Source organism: Phascolarctos cinereus, unplaced genomic scaffold (genome assembly GCF_003287225.1).
Source record: "Phascolarctos cinereus isolate Bilbo 61053 unplaced genomic scaffold, phaCin_HiC Scaffold_726;HRSCAF=1367, whole genome shotgun sequence".
Taxonomy (NCBI): Eukaryota; Metazoa; Chordata; class Mammalia; order Diprotodontia; family Phascolarctidae; genus Phascolarctos; species Phascolarctos cinereus.
In genome coordinates, this window is record NW_027556098.1 from 233,001,681 (window position 1) to 233,020,663 (window position 18,983).

The following is an 18,983-nucleotide window of genomic DNA, read 5'->3' on the forward strand; positions in this document are numbered from 1 at the left end:
ATGTTGGAGGAAATGTGGGAAACTTGGGACTCTGATGCTTTGTTGTTAGAGTTGTGAAGTGATCCAACAATTTTGGAAAACAATTTGGAATTATGCCCAAAAGCCTATAAAACTGCGAATACCCTTTGCTCCAGCAATACCACTACTAGGTCTGTATCCCAAAGAGATTTTTAAAAAAGAAAAAAGACCTATACATACAAAAATATTTATAGCAGCTCTTTTTATGGTGTCAAAGAACTGGAAATTCCCTATCAATTGGGGAATGGCTGAACAAGTTGTGGTATACAAATGTAATGGAATACTAGTGTGCTAGAAGAAATGATAAGCAGGCTGATTTCAGAAAAACCTGGAAAGACTTACATGAGTTGATGCGAAGTGAAGTGAGCAGGACCAGGAGAACATTGTACACAATAACAGCAATATTGTATGATGATCAGCTCTGAAGGAATGAGTAAGCTATTCTCAGCAACACAATGATAGAAGGATTCATGATGAAAAATGTTATCCACCTCCAGAGAAAGAACTAATGGGGTCTGAATACAGTTTGAAGCATACTTCTCCCTCCACCCCTGCCCTTTTTTTTTTGGTTTGTGTTTTTTTTTCACATGACTAAAGTAGAACTACGTTTTGCATGACTGCACATGTATAACCTATATCAAATTGCTTATCTTTTCAATGAGGGGCAAGAAGAGAGAAGAAGAGGGAGAATATGGAACTCAATTTTTTTAAAAAAAAAGAATGTTAAAAGTTTTTTTTACGTGTAATTGAAAAAAAATGAAATAATTGGAAAAAAAGGTTACTGAGAGAATATCAATAACTACCAACACATATGTTTGCTTTCTCCATCTTAAGCATTTATATTAATAAAATGAATACACAAACAGAAATTCATATTGGTTCTGTATTAATATTCTTTACTGATGCAAAGTTTTAATTGTTTTTTTTTTGTTTTTACACTATACCTACCTCCCATTTAGCCATCTTATGTAGTAAAGAACATTTTTACTAAAACCAGCCAACACAGTGACATTTGACACAATGTACCTGTAGTTGACCATTTGTCTATCAAGAGGAGAAAGGTGCATTTTGTTATTGTTTCCATGATAATATTTCCAAAGCTACTGTTACATTCTGATGTACACCAAAAGGTACGCTTTCTTTAAAAGTGATGAACTGAACTTGGTTGAAGAGAATCAGATATATGACTCTTGCCTGAACTTGTGGGATATGTAATCAAATCTCTGATCCTCTTTTTGATGTATTCTTTTCCCAGAACACATTTTATTTGGAGAAGTAGAACTTCCCACCACATGCAGATACCTGGGGAATGCCAATTGCTGACTGCCATTACCAGAAGATTAGCAGATTGGGTCATGCAGAATAAAGAAAGATAGAAATTTAAGGAAGTCAGTCAGTCAGTAAGCATTTTTTAAGTGCTTACTATGTGCCAGACACTGTGCTAAGTGCAGAGGATACAAAGAAAGCAAAAGATATTCTCTGCCCTTGGGTGGAGACAGCAAACATGTATATACTAGCTATAGACAGGATAAATAGGAAATAAGTAACAGAGGGAAGGTACTAGAATTAAGGGCTGTTTGGAACAGCTTCCTGTAAGACTCATAACAGTATAGCCAAGATGCTGCAAGATTTCTAGAACCTTACTTGGCTATTGATTCCCACATACTGCTGAATTTCACGAACACTGTCTGATTTTGACAAGCAGTAGAACTAATTAAAGCATTAATCTCTTAAACAAATATATTCCATTCAATGTGTGTGGGAAGAGCCAGGTGTGGGAAGAGCCTTTGAAACTTGTCTCCGGTTTATGATTTCAATTGCTTTCACTTGCCCTAAACCCACTACCATCACTATTTCCTTCTTTTAAGGTCCCTTACCATCTTTTCCACTGGGAAGACAATTATGATCTCTATGGGAGTTTTGGAGAGAAAATAGCTGACCATTACAGATACACAGGGCTATGTTCATCTTCCATCCCTTGGCCTCTCTTACAGTCTAACATTTCCTCTGCCTCATATTCCTTCTACAGCCCTACACATATGGTAGCTGGCTGTTTCCTTTGCAGTTGTGGACATTTTGTAGTGTATAATAAGAATGAGAGAAAGTTAGATTTGGAAGAGACTTTAGAAGCAAAGTAGTCCAACCTGTACCTGATCAAGAATCCTTTGTTAATATCTAATGTTGTTAACAAGTGGCCATCTGGTTTTTGCATGAAAGACTCTCTTTTGGGGAGGGGGAAAGGAAGGGAACTCATTATCTTTCAAGGCAGAACATTTTAATTTGACATCACAGTAGTTATGAGAAGAGTTTTCCTTACGTTGATCTGAAATTTATTGTTTCCACCAATTACTCCTGGCTCTTCCTTCTGATTACAAAAAGAAGTATTTTTTTTTTTAACAGAAAATACAATTACTTGAAAATAGCTATCATGTCTATTTTAAGTAAACATCATCAATTCCTTCAGATACTCCATATATATCATGGCCTCTAGTGTCCTTATCAGGTCAGAATACAGTGGAACTAATATTCCCCTTATTCTAGACATGGGGCCTCTAAATGCAACCTATGATAGCATTGTTTTTAGTTGCCATGTCACACTGATGACTTACTTTAGATTTCCAGTTCGCTAAAACCCTCATCTTTTTCACATAAACTGGCATATAGTCATGCCTACCCCATCTTGTGTTTGTGAAATTGATTTTTTTAAACCTCAGAATAAGACATTTAGCTTTAGCAATTTTTTTCATTAGACCTAGACTTTCATTCTAATTCAATTTTTTTTTATATCTTGGTTTTTTTTTTAATCCCACTTCATGATATTTGCAAACTTGGTATTCATGGCATGCTTTTCAAAAGTCATTGCCAAAAATATTGAACAATACAGGGGCAAGGATATATTCTTGAATCATTTCACTTGAGCTCTTACTTCAAGGTGACATTTCCCTATTAGTGAATACTCTTTGGGCCTAGTTATTCAATCAGTTCTGAATCTACCCAATTGTTCCGTCACCAAACTCACATATCTTCAACAAATTCATTTCAATGAGCATTGGCACTGTTCTAGACTCTAGGGATTCTAGTTTTGATCTGCATTTCTGGGCTTATTTCATATAACTCCCCATTTATATACTCTGCATTCTACCCAAACTGGAATCCTAGTTATGTACTGGGTTTACCATTCTATCTCCCAACTTTGTGCATTTCCACAAGCCCAGGATTTGATGAACCCTATTTCATAAGTCATCAGACAGTGGTAAAGAAAACTAACACTCATCGAGGGCCAGAAAAGGCCTTTATTACATGTAAGGGTATATGGTCTAGCATGATCTAGTGGTATTCCTCCAGTAGGGTAGTATCCTCTCAGTCAAGAGGATCCAAGTTCAAATCCTGCCTCAGACCTTCCTATGACTAGTCACTTAACCTCTCTATGCCTCAGTTTTCTCATCTGTAAAATGAGTGGGTTGTACTCAATGGCTTCCGAGATCCCTTCCATCATATGATTCTATGATTGTTGTGTTGCACAGAGTCCCACTTTTAAATGTTATTCCCATGATACCAAGGCAAAGCAGCTTCTGTTTCTTGAAACATTGACCAGAGAAACATATGGAGGGACCAATTTTTAGTCTGGAATAAGGAGCAACCAAATACTGAATGCATTGTATCATTGCAGGAAAATTTGGCCATGGGCAAGTATCATGCCCAATCATGATACAATTGAGAGTTATTATAGTGCAGAAGCAATTTTATCTCTTGTTTAGTCCTTTTTATTTTTACTATTAGCCTATGGCTGATATGTGTTATGAGGAATAACTGAGCTCCTAATTGATTTCAGAGGCCTTTCCAAAATTTCCCTGTAAACTACGTTCTATTTTACATCGTCTCTGCTAGAGGCCTGTAAAATAAACTTCTTTAAAATGGAATGTGAAAGATAACTTCAAACACAGGATCTGAAGGCATTTGTTTGGCATTATGTAGACAGCTACTATGTCTGCTAAATTCTTATTCTGTGACTCCTGCATATTTATTCTGAAATGCAAAAAGATTAAATTGATTAGTAGGAAATATGCATAAAGTAATTAAAATTAGGCCACCACACTTAATAATTTGTTGTATAAGTTAAGTTGTTATATTTATTTGGAAAGCCAGTTGGTCTTTTCCAGGTACTCACTAAGTATGGACAGCAGAGAAATGGAAGGCAAAGTCCTTATGCATAAGTGCTTTATAATTGAAAACACCAAATCTGCATATGTAAATCACTAGATATTGGCTCATAAGAAAATCAAAGGAAGGCATGAAAAATTATTTATGGATGATTGTTCATTGCATTATGTAATTGTGACCTGTGTGAACCTAATGAATAAAAAGTTATTTTAAAAAAACTTATGGAGATATGTAGCCAGTGATGAAAAAAGGAAATAATACTGACCAATACTAAAGATTTAACTTGTGACTGATAGTCTTTTATATACATTGATTAGTCTTGTTGTTTAGTGGTTTCAGTTGTGTCCAACAGTTTGTGATCCCATTTGAGGTTTTCTTGGCAAAGATACTGGAGTGATTTGCCATTTCCTTCTCCAGCTCATTTTACAGATGAGGAATTGAGGCAAACAGGGTTAAGTAACTTGCCCAGGATCACATGGCTAGTAAGCATCTGAGGCCAGATTTGAACCTGGGAAGATGAGTCTTCCTGACTTCAGGCCCAGTGCTCTATCCACTGTACCACCCAGCTGCCCTTAACGTAAACTTAGACTTTCATATAATCATTTCAAATGTAACCAGATATCTGGTCCTTCCCTATGGGTGAAATAGTTAATGCTATTTAAAATCCCAGCTAAAACACAAAAGTTTCTCATCATAACCAGTTTTATTTTGCTTCTAGGAAAAATAAAACTTTGTGCTCCATAAGATAAAGTATATTCATGAAGTGAATATATTTAATGAATACATTTTGTGAAAAAAAGATATTCTAGTATTTTGGAGCTAGAAGGGTATTGTGTGGTTTTGTCCTTTGTTCTTGAAGAGGACTATGACATCAGGAAGATGATGACATGACTTGTAATTGAATTGGATTATAGTGAGGGAGGCTGTGCAAAGTCACCAGCCTCACTTTCTCCTCCAGAGCCATGTGGGTCCACTGGCTAGATATAGATCAGGATAACTGGAGATGGGAGACCTTGGTCTTTTTAAGCTATGGTCTTTCTGAGTTCTCACTTTGAGTGAGGCAATGCTTATTTAGTGAATAGGCCTATTGAAGAAGTGAGTCAAGGGATGGCCCTTTTACAAAACACACTAATCTTATCCTTACTTTTTCAGATAAGGAAATTAAACCTTAGAGAGGTTATGTAACAATCTCAAAATCACAGGTAATGGTTAAAAGAATCCACCTTATCATTTTTTTCATAATTATATAGCTAGTCAATTATGATACAATTTGGGGTTAATATTGTCAACTGTGTATTCATTTTCAATAGATATAGTTACTCTTTATTTTTGAAGGTTGTTTTTGTTGTTATTTTTGTTGTTTTTTGTTGTTATTATTATCCTTTGTCATTGTCTGGGGAGGGGAGACAGTTCGCTGTACATCATGGTATGTATTTATTAATTTTGTAGAAAGCTCTTTTGTCTTAGGTTATATTGGGAGTAGATATTTCTTTTAACTTTCTTGTTTTTCTTAACAAACTTGCTAACATTTATTCCTCCACTAGATTTGCTTTTGATTCTTTTTTACTTTGTTACCATCCCTCAGCTGCCTTTTTGCCCTGGAAATTTCCTCAGTTCATGTGGCCTTATTACCTTCAATCTTTCCGTCCCCTTTTCTCATTGGTGATTTCTTTCCAGTACCTGCATTTTGAGGAAAGGGCCAATCTAGTCATCCTTTATTTCCCTCCCAGCAATACTTTGGCTTCTCTGTGCTTTGCCTCAACAACCTTGGAGCTTTTAGCTCCCTTTTATGCGTTTTCTTCCCCCATTAGCAAGTAAACCTCTTGAGGGGCAAGAACTGCCTTTCTTTTTGCTTATATTTACTGATCCTAATGCTTAGTCCAGTATCTGATACATAGTACCCTCTTCAATAATAAATGCTTGTTGACTGACTGTTTAATTGCTCACTTCAATAAAGTATTTTCAAACTTTGTCCTCTTATCATAGGTTCTTATGCCAATTTAATCCTTGAAAGAAATTGTGAATAAATATTTGAACCAAATTCTGAAAAAAGTGTATTTATAGTTGACAATTCTAGTAGTTTCTATTTCCACAGTACCGCTCACATCTATCTTCTTCTCTTTACTCATATGTATCAACTCGTAAGTTAAGACCCTCTTTGTTTCTTGCCTGGACTGGACTATTTCAATAACCTCTTAATTGACCTTCTTGCTTCTAGGTTCTCTCTTCTCTGTAATTCATTCTCAACATACATATCAAAATTGATATTCCTAAAGTACAGGTTTGACTATGTCATTTTTATGCTAAAAAAAACCCTACTTATACCTTCTTGACTTGGAGAAAATACAAATTCCTCTGATTGCCATTTAAAGCCCTTCATAATCTGCCTTCAGCCCATCTTTCAAGGCTAATTGTGCATTTCTTTTCTTCACACAGTCCATATTCCTGCCCAACTTAACTCCTTACTGGGCCCAGTTCACAATATTCCATCTCTTGCTGCTATATCTGCCTCATGTCTGGAAAGTACTTCCCTCTTCAGCTTTTCTTACTATATCTACCTTAGTAAACTGTTTTCTAAAAGCTGAATTGAGATGACTAAATGATATCAATCATAGAGGGAAGCACACTGGTGGGGGGGGACACATGTGAAATACATAGTACTAGACAAACATGGAGACCTCAGATCCATCAAGGCCAACCCTAGAAACCTGAGCTGATGTAGTAGCCAATTTATCAGTGGTGTTGAGATAGATCACTTCAGAGAATGGGACTATTTCATTTTTTTTTGTCTTGATATTCTGAGCACTTAGTATAGTGCTTAATATATAGTAGTAGCTTAATAAATGTTAGTTGAATTAATGAACATAGTGAATAACACCTTTATAATCTTTCTTATGATATGTTAATGACTATCATAGTTATGTTGCTTCATTATTATTATCATTAAGCAAACATCCTTGTGATTAACTTCATAATTAACATAATCCCTTTAATAAAAGAGCCAAAACTTTTTTTAAGGACATTATTCTTTCTATTTATAGTTTTCTTGGAAATATTATGTGCACCACTTATATTGATTCCTTTGCCCACCTGCCAGTTTTCTTATTTTTAGGCAGCTCTAAAGTACTATAATCAGTTTGTCATTCTCTCCGCATGGGACCAAGCCAAAAACCCTTAGCTTCCTCTGTGAGATCCATCTAATAAACGGTACTTCTTTTCACTAGAACCCTTATTTATACATTGTCCAGTATGCAACCAGCAGAAAAGATCCATATTGCTTTGATTCTAGTCATGGCTGAACTCACTTCTAATTGTCAAGATACTATACTGTGTAGCTGGCTAGGATTTATTTCTGCAGTAGTAAGACTTAAATATAAATATATAACAAATATTTTAATGGTTGAAATTTTATATTAGTATTACAAGTAATTGTGTAAATTTAGCTCATTTCCTATATAATTTGTCCCCCCAAGTTCGTGTTTAAAGGTGGCATCACTGCTAAATGAATCCTTGTCTCAGCTACCACTTTCTGGGTCCTGAAGTGACTCTTGGAAGTCACTCCTTGCTCCTTGGTGCAGCAATGTGGGGCTAGCTACAAAGCCCAGACCCTGGGATTCTGGGACACCAAGATGCTGGACCCTGGGACTCTGGGAATCTAGAGTGTCAGGTCACCCGTATGTAAGAACACTAGCCTGTCTACTCGCAGATCTGTTTGCCTGAAATGGAAATGAACAAATACAAAGGCCAAGAACCATGGCCAATTTAATGATGCCACATTGTCTCAGAGGGGAGAAGAGACTCATTGAAGGGGTCAAACCAAGAACAGACTAGCCAAAGTAGAGGCTGCCAAAGAGAAAAATGACAGACTTGTTACTAGTCCATGTTGAAAGCCTCTGTAGCCAAAGATCCTCATATTCCCCATGTACTTAGCTAACTAAACCAGTTACAGAATGTCTACACATGCTCTAAATTCTCTCCAAAGCATTATTTCCCTTATGTGTCATCACATCTCTCTAGATTCTGTCTTTCCAGTATTTTCCATACAAAGAGTAGCATTAGAGGTGCTGCCAGTCGCTGTTATAGATGTTTCTGTGTTTTCCAGCTTGCTTAAGCTAGGTATTGGATTCTCTACTTCATCTCTAACTTGATACATTTACTTTATTATTATATAGAGAAAACAGTTTCATTATGATTGTGGATCATTTCCCCTCTAAAGTTGCTCTACATAAACACATTTTAAGGAAGCATAATCTGGTCTTTTTTTTTTTTTTTGCTAATAGAGGTATCATCACTTAGTGCTTGAGACAAGGTGACCTAGAAATTCTGCCACTATCTTACTTTTTGCATTAAAGGGGGAAATGGTTTAGGATTGCTGAAGGAAGACATTCCTGGAACTCTCCTTCCTCAAGCAATGTTATTTAGAGATAAAGCTACTCACATCGTCTGGTCCCTTCCTGATGTCCCAAAGAAACTTTTACTTAAATTGATAATGTTTGGTTATTCTCTTCTTATCTAAAGAGGAGAAAAAGTCAAAGGTGAGCTAGAAAAGAAACAGAAGAAGCTGTTTTCTTAAAGGGGTGGGTAAATTTTGGGGAAGGTTGTGTCGTTTTTAACTCTCAAGTCTGTCATAAATAACATGGGCATATACTTTTATCCATTTTGTTCCCTACAACACTATATGAATAGACAATTTTATTCATAGATATGTTTTTTTTAAATTGCAAAGGTGAGTAGGAGAGTTCCAAGCACAGACACTATTTTTCATTCATTTAAAATGATCAGCTTAATATCCAAAAGAGCTAAATTCATCTGTTTTGTTTTCAGTCTGCCGATTTCCCTTTTCCTATTAGTTGATATTATTTTTTTCTTCTCCTATGCCTCAAATTTTTGAAAATAATTCACTAAGATATTATTTAGAAACACTCCTATATCTTAGGTGAGTATGTGAAAAATTTAGATTTGAAATAACTACTGGAATAGGCAGATCAAAACCTATCTAAAATGTAGTAGATAATTTCCAGGGAATTTCCTGAGGAGGTGATAGGTTGTCAGTGATTTCCCCAGGGTCATCTATAACATGGTCTTCCATATACTAGATCTGGTACTCTAGTCACTAGGCTTCCTCTCTATGCATATATACATTTATATCTTACAGCAGCATAATTTCTAAAAGTAACTTAGTTCAAATGAATACAGCAATAAATATCTACCATGTACTCATGTATGATATATACCATAAGGAATACAAAATAAATATTGACGTGGTCCTGGTTCTCAAAGAGTTTGCATTCCAATAGGCAAGCCCACATATCAGCAAATTAACGAAGTTGCCAATTCATGCAGTACTGAAATTATATTTCAAGGAACAGAGATCAATGTGAACTGGCATTGAAAAATCTTCATGGGGAAGATGAGCTTTGAACTAAGCCTTAAAGGACAGGCACAATTTAAATAAATAGAATGGAAGAATAAGAGTAGTACAAATAGGTAGAAAATCAATGAGCAGAACTGGGAATGAGCCTGGCCCGTGTCAGGGATGCTGAATAGACTCATATGACTTGAGCATTATTCAAATTGGACAGTTAAAAGAAATAAGAGTAGAGAGGTAGAATGGGTCCATATTATGGAGGGCCCTCAAAATTAGACACAATAATTTGGCCCCAGTTCCATGGAGCAAGAAGAATCTATTGTTTGCTCTTGATCAGGAGAACAAAATATGAAAACAATATTTCAGAAAGTTTAGTCTGGCTGTGATACAAAGGATGGATTGGAAGAGAAGATACTGGAGAAAGGTAGTCTAACTAGAAGACTATTGCAATACTCCAGTGACTGTTGAGGAATAAGGTCCAAATTAGGGAGAGAGTATGAATGCAAAAGAAAGGGCAAAGCTGAGAAGCCATTTGAATCTACAGGACTGATAACAGAATGAATAACGACAATCAAGGGGAGGGAGGAGTCAAACATTTCAAGTCGGGTTAGAATTTTCTTGCTTTCAAAGTCCAAAATACGTTATTGCCTATTTTGTAATATGTTAATAATAAATCTATCATTACATATTACATATTATTTCAGCATTGACTAAACAATCATTACTGTCATTTGAACTATACTGTTAAAAATATCTTGTTTTTTTGAAGAAGTCGGTGAAAATAGACTCTAAAATTCACATAGATGTATCAAAATTGCATCCAAGAAGCTGTTGGCATAGTTCTACATACATATGCAAAAATAATGTGGAAAACCTCCTAGCTTAGATATTCCATAAATATCACTGGCTTGGGAAAGGGGGAGTCTACAGTTAACTTCAAGAACCAGAGGTGCTGGGGCAAAAGGAAAAGAAAGCAGCATTTGTGTGCCCTCAGGGCTCTCAGGAGATGCAATTGCTTGAGATTTAGGAGCATCAAAATGTAGCTTCAGTGTGAGTGGTGTTTAGGGGAGGTTGTGAAACCAGTCTGAAAGACGATGCGTGGAAGGAAAGCATCTGTTGGTGAGAGATAATTCCGGTTGGTTTGTGGAAGAATGTTGGAGAATGGCCGAATAAGTGATTTTGTGGTGAGAGCGATTTCAGGGTTGTGTAGCAAAGAGGGAGAGAGTGACTGAGTGAGTTGGTGTGTAGAGAGAGAATTGTAGTGTGAGAAAGTGTGTCCTGCATGTGAGTGATTCAGTGGCTGGCTCCGGAGCTAGAGGACCAGGCATCAAATCTTTTTTTTGAAATTTAGTACTTGTGGATCCTTGGGCACATCTCAAAATCCCTGGGTCTCAGTGTTTTAGAGACAGCTGGATGGAATAGTGAATAGAGTGCTGGTCTTGGGATCAGAAAGAACTGAATTAAAATTTGACCCCAGACACTAGCTGTGTGACCTTGGGCAAGTGACCTAAACTCTGTGTGCCTCATTTTTGCCCCATCCTAAGGGCTTACAGCAAGTTGCTGTTTTCTTTCCCCAGGATTCCTTTTACCATCTCATGCTCATAGGTAGCATTACTATCTTGCTAGATAATCAGGGATTGAAAGCCCAAAGTTCAGGCCATGGTATATGCTATGCTACCAGCACTAGTTATGGGCTCTGGACTTGGTTGTCTCTCAATAATCCTATAGTCCTTTCCTTCTTTGCACTAATCTTGACCTTCTAATCCTAGAATTTCCCTTATCTGGGGCCTTTTTGCCTTAGATCATCTCATTCTCAATGTGGTCTGTTCATCATGAAATAGCCTTCTGCAAGACCCACTCCTACCCCCACTGGCAAGTTCCTCCTGGAGCCTCTATTTTGTAAAGGGCTCAGTTTGATCTGTTTTCATTCCCTTACCAGTCCTGGAATAGGCTCTGGGCTTGGTTGCCTCTCGATACCACTAGTCCTCCCTTCCTGAAAATGTTCCTGACTTTCCGAACTTTGAAATTGTGTGCTTTTGCCAGGTACTTTCATCCCAACTCACTCCTGCTCCCACTCTCCCTTTTAAGCTCTTTTTTGGGTATTGTCTTCCCCTATTAGAATGTAAACTCCCTGTGAGAGCAGAGGCTATCTTTCTTATTGCTTATATTTGTATTTCCAGAGCTTATCACAGTGCCCGCCACTCAGCAAGTGCTTAATAAATGCTTGTTTCCTTCCTCCCTCCTTCCTTCTTTCTTCCTTGCTTCCTCCCTCCCTCCCTTCTTCTCCTTCCTTCTTTCCTTCCTTTATTCCTTTCTTCCTCATTACCTCCCTCCCTCCTTCTCTCCTTCTTCCTTCTTTCCTTCCTTCTGCATACTTACCTATTCTTCAAGCTCAATGATATACCAGGTTGTCAGAGACAGGTTAACCTTGGAAGGATAAAAATATGTGTGATAAAAATATGTACAAAGCTAAATAAATACAAGGTATCTACTAATTTATTACAAAGTAATTTCAAGAGGAAGAGAAAACTAACAATTGAAGAAAATCAGGAAACCTTCATATTGGAAAATGTACCTGAGCTGTGGAAATGAGGAGGCACTCCCAACATGGGCAAGTATGCAAAGGCACAGGAGTGGAAGATGGTACATTATGTATCAGGGAATAGCTAGTGGGCTAGTCTGAACGGAACAGAGAATTCATGAAACGATAAGAAATTAGCATGGAAAGATAGGTAGGGGTCAGATTATGGAAGACTTTAAATGCTAGGCGTAGAAATTTGTATTTGACCCTAGAGGCAGTAGGGAACTATTGACATTTTTGAGTAGGGAAATGACATGTTCAGATCTGTGTTTTGAATGTAGCAATTTGGTAGTTGTCTGGAGGATGGAATGAAGAAAGGAGAAGCAATTCAGAGGCCAAGAATTGTGAAGGCTTGAATCAGGACAATAACTATGTGAGTGATATTGCAAAGGCAAAATCAATAAGATTTAGCAACTGATTTGATATGGTGGGAGGAGGAAGCAGGTAAGGGGGGGAAGTAATTATAACCTTGGGGTTGTGAACCTGAATGATTAGGAGAATTGTGATACCCTCAATAGAAATAGAGAGGTGGGGACAATGAATATATTTTGGGCAAAATTTGAATTATGTTTTAGACATGATAAATTTGAGATACCAGTTGTGGAGATGTCCAGCAGATAGTAATATTGGATTGGAGTTTAGGAGAAAAAAATGAGGGCTTCATGTATACATTTGGGATTCATACTCCAAGAGATGCTAATAGAACCTATGGAAGCTGATGAGATCACCAAGAGGGTGGATATATAAAGAGAAGAAGAAAGGTCTTAAGTAGAGCACTTATCAGGTTGGAGGAGAACAATGAACAAAGAAGAATGAGAAATAAAGATCAATCCGTAGGAGAAAAATCAAGCAAGAACAGTGTCACAGAAGCCAAGAAAGGAAAGAGTTTCCAGGAGGGGGTGTTTGGCAGTGTCCAAAACTAATGGTAAGTCAAGGAGATCAAGGACTAAGACGAGGTTATTGGATGTAGTACCTTCAAAAATCATTGGTAACCTTGGAAAGAACAATTTCCGTCAAGTGGTAGTGACAGAATGATTGCAGATACTTGAGAATTATGTTGGATAAAAGGAAATAGAGGCAACAAATGTAGTTAATCCTTTTTAGGAGTTTGGTTATAAAAGGAAACAAACAGATAAAGGACAATGGGTTAAGGAGATAGAAGTTTAAGTGAAGATTTTTTTGTTTGTTTTAAAGATGGGGGAGACTTTGGCATGTTTTCAAGTGCCAGAGAAAGAGCTAGTGGATAATGAAAGTGCTTGCAGTGGTCAAAACTAACTCCAGTATTTACTTAAAGCTTAGGATAATAGAAAAAAGTGCTACTACTAAAGGAAATGGGGTAGCTGGGAAACGGAGTGAGTTTTTAGGGAAAAAAAATTCAGTTTTATAAATTACAGACCTTTAGAATCCAGCCAATCTAGTCCAACCAATACCTGAACAACTTTAAAGAGTCAGTGTGATTTATAGCTGACTATAACATATAAACATTTGAAAATGTGAGAGGGATGGGGATGTAGATTTGGGAGTCATCCACATGGAAATAATTGTTGAAGCAATGTTGAGTAGAGCACTCGAATAAAACAATGCATCATATGTACTGTAACTTGTCTGACTATTGTGTAAAGTTTCATTAATAAGCCAAAGACATGTTTAAAACAGTTTCACTAATGAAGTAAATGTTGAAATGAAAAGACAGAGGGCCAAGGACAGACAGAAGAAACCTGAGTATAGTAATCATTAGGAAGAAGAGGAGCCAGCAAAGAAAAAGAGAAAGATCAGTTAGAAAGGTGGGAAGACCAAGGAAATCCAATGTCACAGAGACTAAAAAAGGAAAGAATCTTAGGCAGGAGTCTATAGTCAGCAGTATAAAATGACAGAAAGGTCAAGAAGCATGAGGAGTTAGAAATGATCCTTGGATTTGTCAAGAAGGAGGTCATTGGTAATATGTGAAAGAATAGTCCCAGTAGAGTGTAGGGAATACAGATCAGACTATAGGAGTTTGAGTAAAGAATAAATAGGTAGGAAGTAAAGGGAATAGATATAGCTTATATGTTCAGGGAATTTTCTGAGAAAGAGGATGATAGCTAGAAAGAAGATCTGGATTCTGGTATATTTTCTGTTCAGACAAAGGAGATGAACATCTTCACAGGTAGGAAAGAAGGCATTTCCTTAGTCATCGATTCAGTTAATTATTTAACAAACATTTGTTAAGTGTCTACTATATGGAGAGATGGAGAAAAAAACAAGACAATCCTTGTCCTTATATTTCACTGAATGATAAGCAACTTTTTTTCTTTAAAAAATGAGTTCTTTTTAATTTGATTAATATTTTATGTTTCACAAATACATATAAAATATTTTTGAATATTCATTTTTTAAAAAATTTGAGTTTGAAATTCTGTCCCTCTCTATATACCCTCAGCCCTCCCTGAGAAAGCAAAAATTTTGACATAGCTTACATATGTGCAGTCATGCAAAACATATTTCCATATTAATCATGTTGTGAAAGAAAACACAGGGCAAAAAAAAGTCCACAAAAATAAAGAAAGCAAAAAAATTATGCTTTGATTTACACTTAAACTCCATCAGTTCTTTCTCTGGAGGTGGACAGCAATTTTCATCGTTAGTCCTTCATTGTATTGTTGAGAGTAGCTAAGTCATCCACAGGTGATTATCATATAATACTGCTGTTACTGTGTACAATGTTTTCCTGATTCTTCTCACTTCACTTTGCATTGGTTCATGTAAGTCTTTCCAGGGTTTATCTGAAATCAGTCTGCTTGTCATTTCTTATAGCACAATAATATTCAGCCTTTCTCCAATTGATGAGCATCCCTTCAATTTCCAATTCTTTGCCACCATAAAAAGAGCTGATACAAAATTTTTTTTTTTGGTACAAATATGTCCTTTTCCTTTTTTTTTTAAAAAATCTCTGTTGGATATGGATGTAACAGTGATATTGCTATATCAAAGAGCATGTACAGATTTATGGCCTTTTGGGAATGGTTCCAAATTGCTCTCCAAAATGGTTGCATCAGTTTAGAACTCCACCAACAATGCATTAGTACCCCAATTTTCCCACATCTCCTCCAACATTTATCATTTATCTTTTCTGTCACATCTGTGATTTAGAACATTTTTTATATGGCTATAAATAGCTTCAAATTCTTTGTCTGAAAACTGCCTATTCATATTCTTTGACCATTTATCAATTGGTGAAAGGCTAGTTTTTCTAGTTGTTTATTTTTTTAGTTGCATGCCCAATTCATTGATTTGCTCTTTCCCTATTTTAATTGATATAAGTAAGCATTTAGAGATATAAATTTCCTCCTAAGTACTGCTTTGGCTACATCCCATAAATTTTGGTACATAATCTCATTGTTGTCATTCTCTTTAATGAAATAATTGATTGTATTAATTTGTGATTTGTTCTTTGACTCATTCTTTAGGATTAGATTATTTATTTTCCAAGGAATTTTTAATCTGTTTCAACAATCCTTTATTGGTATAACTTTTATTGTGTTATGATGTAAAAAGGATACATTTAATATTTCTGCATTTCTGTATTTGGTTGTGAAGTTTTTAATGCCTTAATGAAGTCAATTTTTATGTAGGTTCCATGTGCCACTGAGAAAAAAAAAAGGTATCTTCCTTCCTATTTGCATTCAATTTTCTCCAGAGGTCTATCATATCTAACTTTCCTAAAATTCTATTCATTTCTTTAACTTCTTTCTTATTTATCTTTTTGGGTAGATTTATCTAATTCTGAAAGGGGCAAGTTGAGGTTCCTTCACTAGTGTGATTTTGTTGTCTGTTTCCTCCTGTAACTCATTTAACTTTTCCTTTATGAATTTAGGTGCTATACCATTTGCTACATATGTGTTTAGTATTGATATTACTTCATTGTCTATGGTACCTTTTAGCAAATATAGTTTCTCTGCTTATCTGTTTTAATTAGATTTATTTTTGTTTTTGCTTTGTCTGAGATCATGATTGATAACCCTGTTGTTTTTTTTTTTAACTTCAGTTGAAGCATTATAGAGTTACTTTGTGTATGTCTGCTTCAAATGTGTTTCTCTTCAACAACATATTGTAGGATTTTGGTTTTTATTCTACAGTGCTATCTGTTTCTGTTTTATGGGTGAATTCATCCCATTCACATTCACAGTTATGATTACTGTTTATCCCTCTATTCTGTTTTTCTACCATTTATCCTTGTCTCACTCTCCTTTCCCCCGTCCTCCCTTAAAAGTGTTTTGCTTCTAACTACAGCCTTTCCCAACCTGCCCTCCTTTCTATCATCCCTCCACTCCTACTTCCCTGTTGGCTAAGATAGATTTCTATACCCAACTGAGTGTGTATGTTATCCCACTTTGAGACAATTCTGATGAGAGTAAGGTTCAAGAGTTGCCTGCCACTCCCCCCATTTTCACCTTCACTATAAAAGCTCTTTTGTGCCTCTTTCATGTGACATAATTTACCCCATTCTATCTTTCCCTTCCTTCTTCCCTCAGTGCATTCCTTTTTCTCATTCCTTAATTTCATTTTTTTTTTGGATATCATCCCATTATAGTCAATTCACACCTGTGACCTCTGTCTGTGTACACTCCTTCTAACTGCCTTAATAGAGAAAAAGTCCTTAGGAGTTACAAGTATCATCTTCCCATGTCAGATGTAAACAGTGATACAGTAAATAGTATAACCTTATTAAATCCCTTATGATTTTTCTTTCCCATATATCTTTTTATGGTTCTCTTGAGTCTTGTGTTTGAATGTCAGCTTTGTTCTTTATCAGGAAAGTCGTTCATTAAACATCCATTTTTCCTCCCTGGAAGGATTGTGCTTAGTTTTGCTGGGTAAGTGATTCTTACTTGTAATCCTAGTTTTTTGCTTTCCAGAAAATCATATTCCAAGCCCTTTGATCCTTTATGTAGAAGCTGCTAAATCTTGGGTTATCCTGACTGTAGCTCCGTGATATTATAATTGTTTTTTTTCTGGCTACTTGCAATGTTTTTTCCTTGACCTGGGAGCTCTGGAATTTGGCTATAATATTCCTGGGAATTTTCATTTTGTATCTCTTTCAGGAGATGATCAGTGGATTCTTTCAATTTCTATTTTATCTTCTGTTTCTAGAATTCAAGACAGTTTTCCTGGATAATTTCTTGGAATATTTCTAGTTTTGTTTTTTATTTTATCATGGCTTTCAGGTAGTCCAATAATTCTGAAATGATCTCTTCTCAATCTATTTTCCAGGTCAGTTGTTCTTCTGATGAAATATTTCACATTCTCTTCTTTTTTTCATTATTTTTTATTTTGTTTTATTGTTTCTTTTTTTTTGGGGTGGGTGAGGCAATTGGGGTTAAGTGACTTGCCCAGAGTCACATAGCTAGTAAGTGCTATGTGTCTGAGGCTGGATTTGAACTCACATCCTCCTGACTCCAAGGTCGGTGCTCTATCCAGTTTGTCACCTAGCTGCCCCAAAACCTTTGCCTTCATTTTTGTTTTAGGCTTTTTGGTGTGTTTTATTGTTTCTTGATGTCTCATAAAGTCATTAGTTTCCACTTGTGCAATTCTAATTTTGAAGGAATTATTTTCCTCACATTTGGCCATCCTACTTTTTTCCCCCCCAGTTCTACTTTTTAAGGAGTTGTTTTCTTCAGTGGATTTTTGCATCTCTTTTTCCATTAGGGTAATTCTGCTTTTTGAGGGATTTTTCTCTTCAGTGGATTTTTTGTGCCTCTTTTTAATATTTGGTCTATTCTGTTTTTGTTGGTATTATTATTTTCTTCAGCATTTTTTGTGCCTCCTTTTCCAAGCTGTCTACTCTTTCTTGTATCACTCTCATTTCTTTTCATTTTTCCTCTGCTTTTCTTATTTGATTTTTAGAATCCTTTTTGATCTCTTCCAGAGCCTGAGACCAATTTGCATTTTTCTTTGAGGCTTTGCCTGTGGCTGTTTTGCTCTTTGTCACTATAGTAACTTTCTATTGTCAGATTCTTTTTTTATGTTTGCTCATTTCCCCAGCCCATTTCTTGACTTTTAACTTTATGTTAAAGTTGGAGACTGCTGCCAGGGTAAAGGAAGCATTGTCCCAAGCTTCAGTTTTTTTTTTTTTGTGCTGCTGTGTTCAGAGTTAGTTCTGGGAGTTTGTGGGTTTCAGTTCTTTCATTGTGGTATGATCTAAGCAGAGTGTAATTAATACTTTCCTTGCCTGTATTATGGTCTGAGTGACCACAAGGACTATTTTCTGCCCTGGAACTGTGACCAAAGTCCCTGTTCCTGTTTGTCCTTCTCCTTGCTCTGGACCCAAACCTGGACCTCTGGACATTATGGGACCACATATGGGAACCACAAATGGGAAATGAAACAGAGTCTTGCACCCAGTGTCAGCAAAGGCACTGAGTGCGTGTAATCTCCTTCTGACTAATTTTCCAGTCCCCTTACTTGTGGGCTGAGGTCTCTGGAAGTCACTGCTACCACCACTGATTCAGTCACCTCCAAGATCTGCTGCTGCTGATTTGCTGGGGTGTGGCCTATGCTAGACTGTGTTCCACTCTCACTCCAGCCCTTTTTGGCCCACTTTCTACGTTGTCTTGAGCTGGAAAATTGTTTTATCCCTATCCTTTTCTTGGTTTTCCTGCTCCAGAGTTTGATTTGAGGCATTATTTTAGCATTATTTTGTGGGGAATTTTGGAGACGTCAGACAAATCCCTGCCTTTACTCTGCCATCTTCAAAAAATAAATTATTTATGAAAATCTGAAGAGCCTAAGTCTTTGGGGGAATACTTAAATGAAATAATATATCATATATACTGTAATTTGTCTGACTTTCATGTAAAATTTCATTAATAAACCAGA

The 18,983-nt window shown here is 36.3% G+C and overlaps 1 protein-coding gene across 1 annotated transcript in view; it reads left to right on the plus strand.

Moving 5' to 3' along the window:
* Window positions 1–18,983, plus strand: part of CCDC148 (coiled-coil domain containing 148) — a 277,956-nt gene that overhangs the window by 177,690 nt on the left and 81,283 nt on the right. The gene's annotated exons all lie outside the window — the stretch shown is intronic.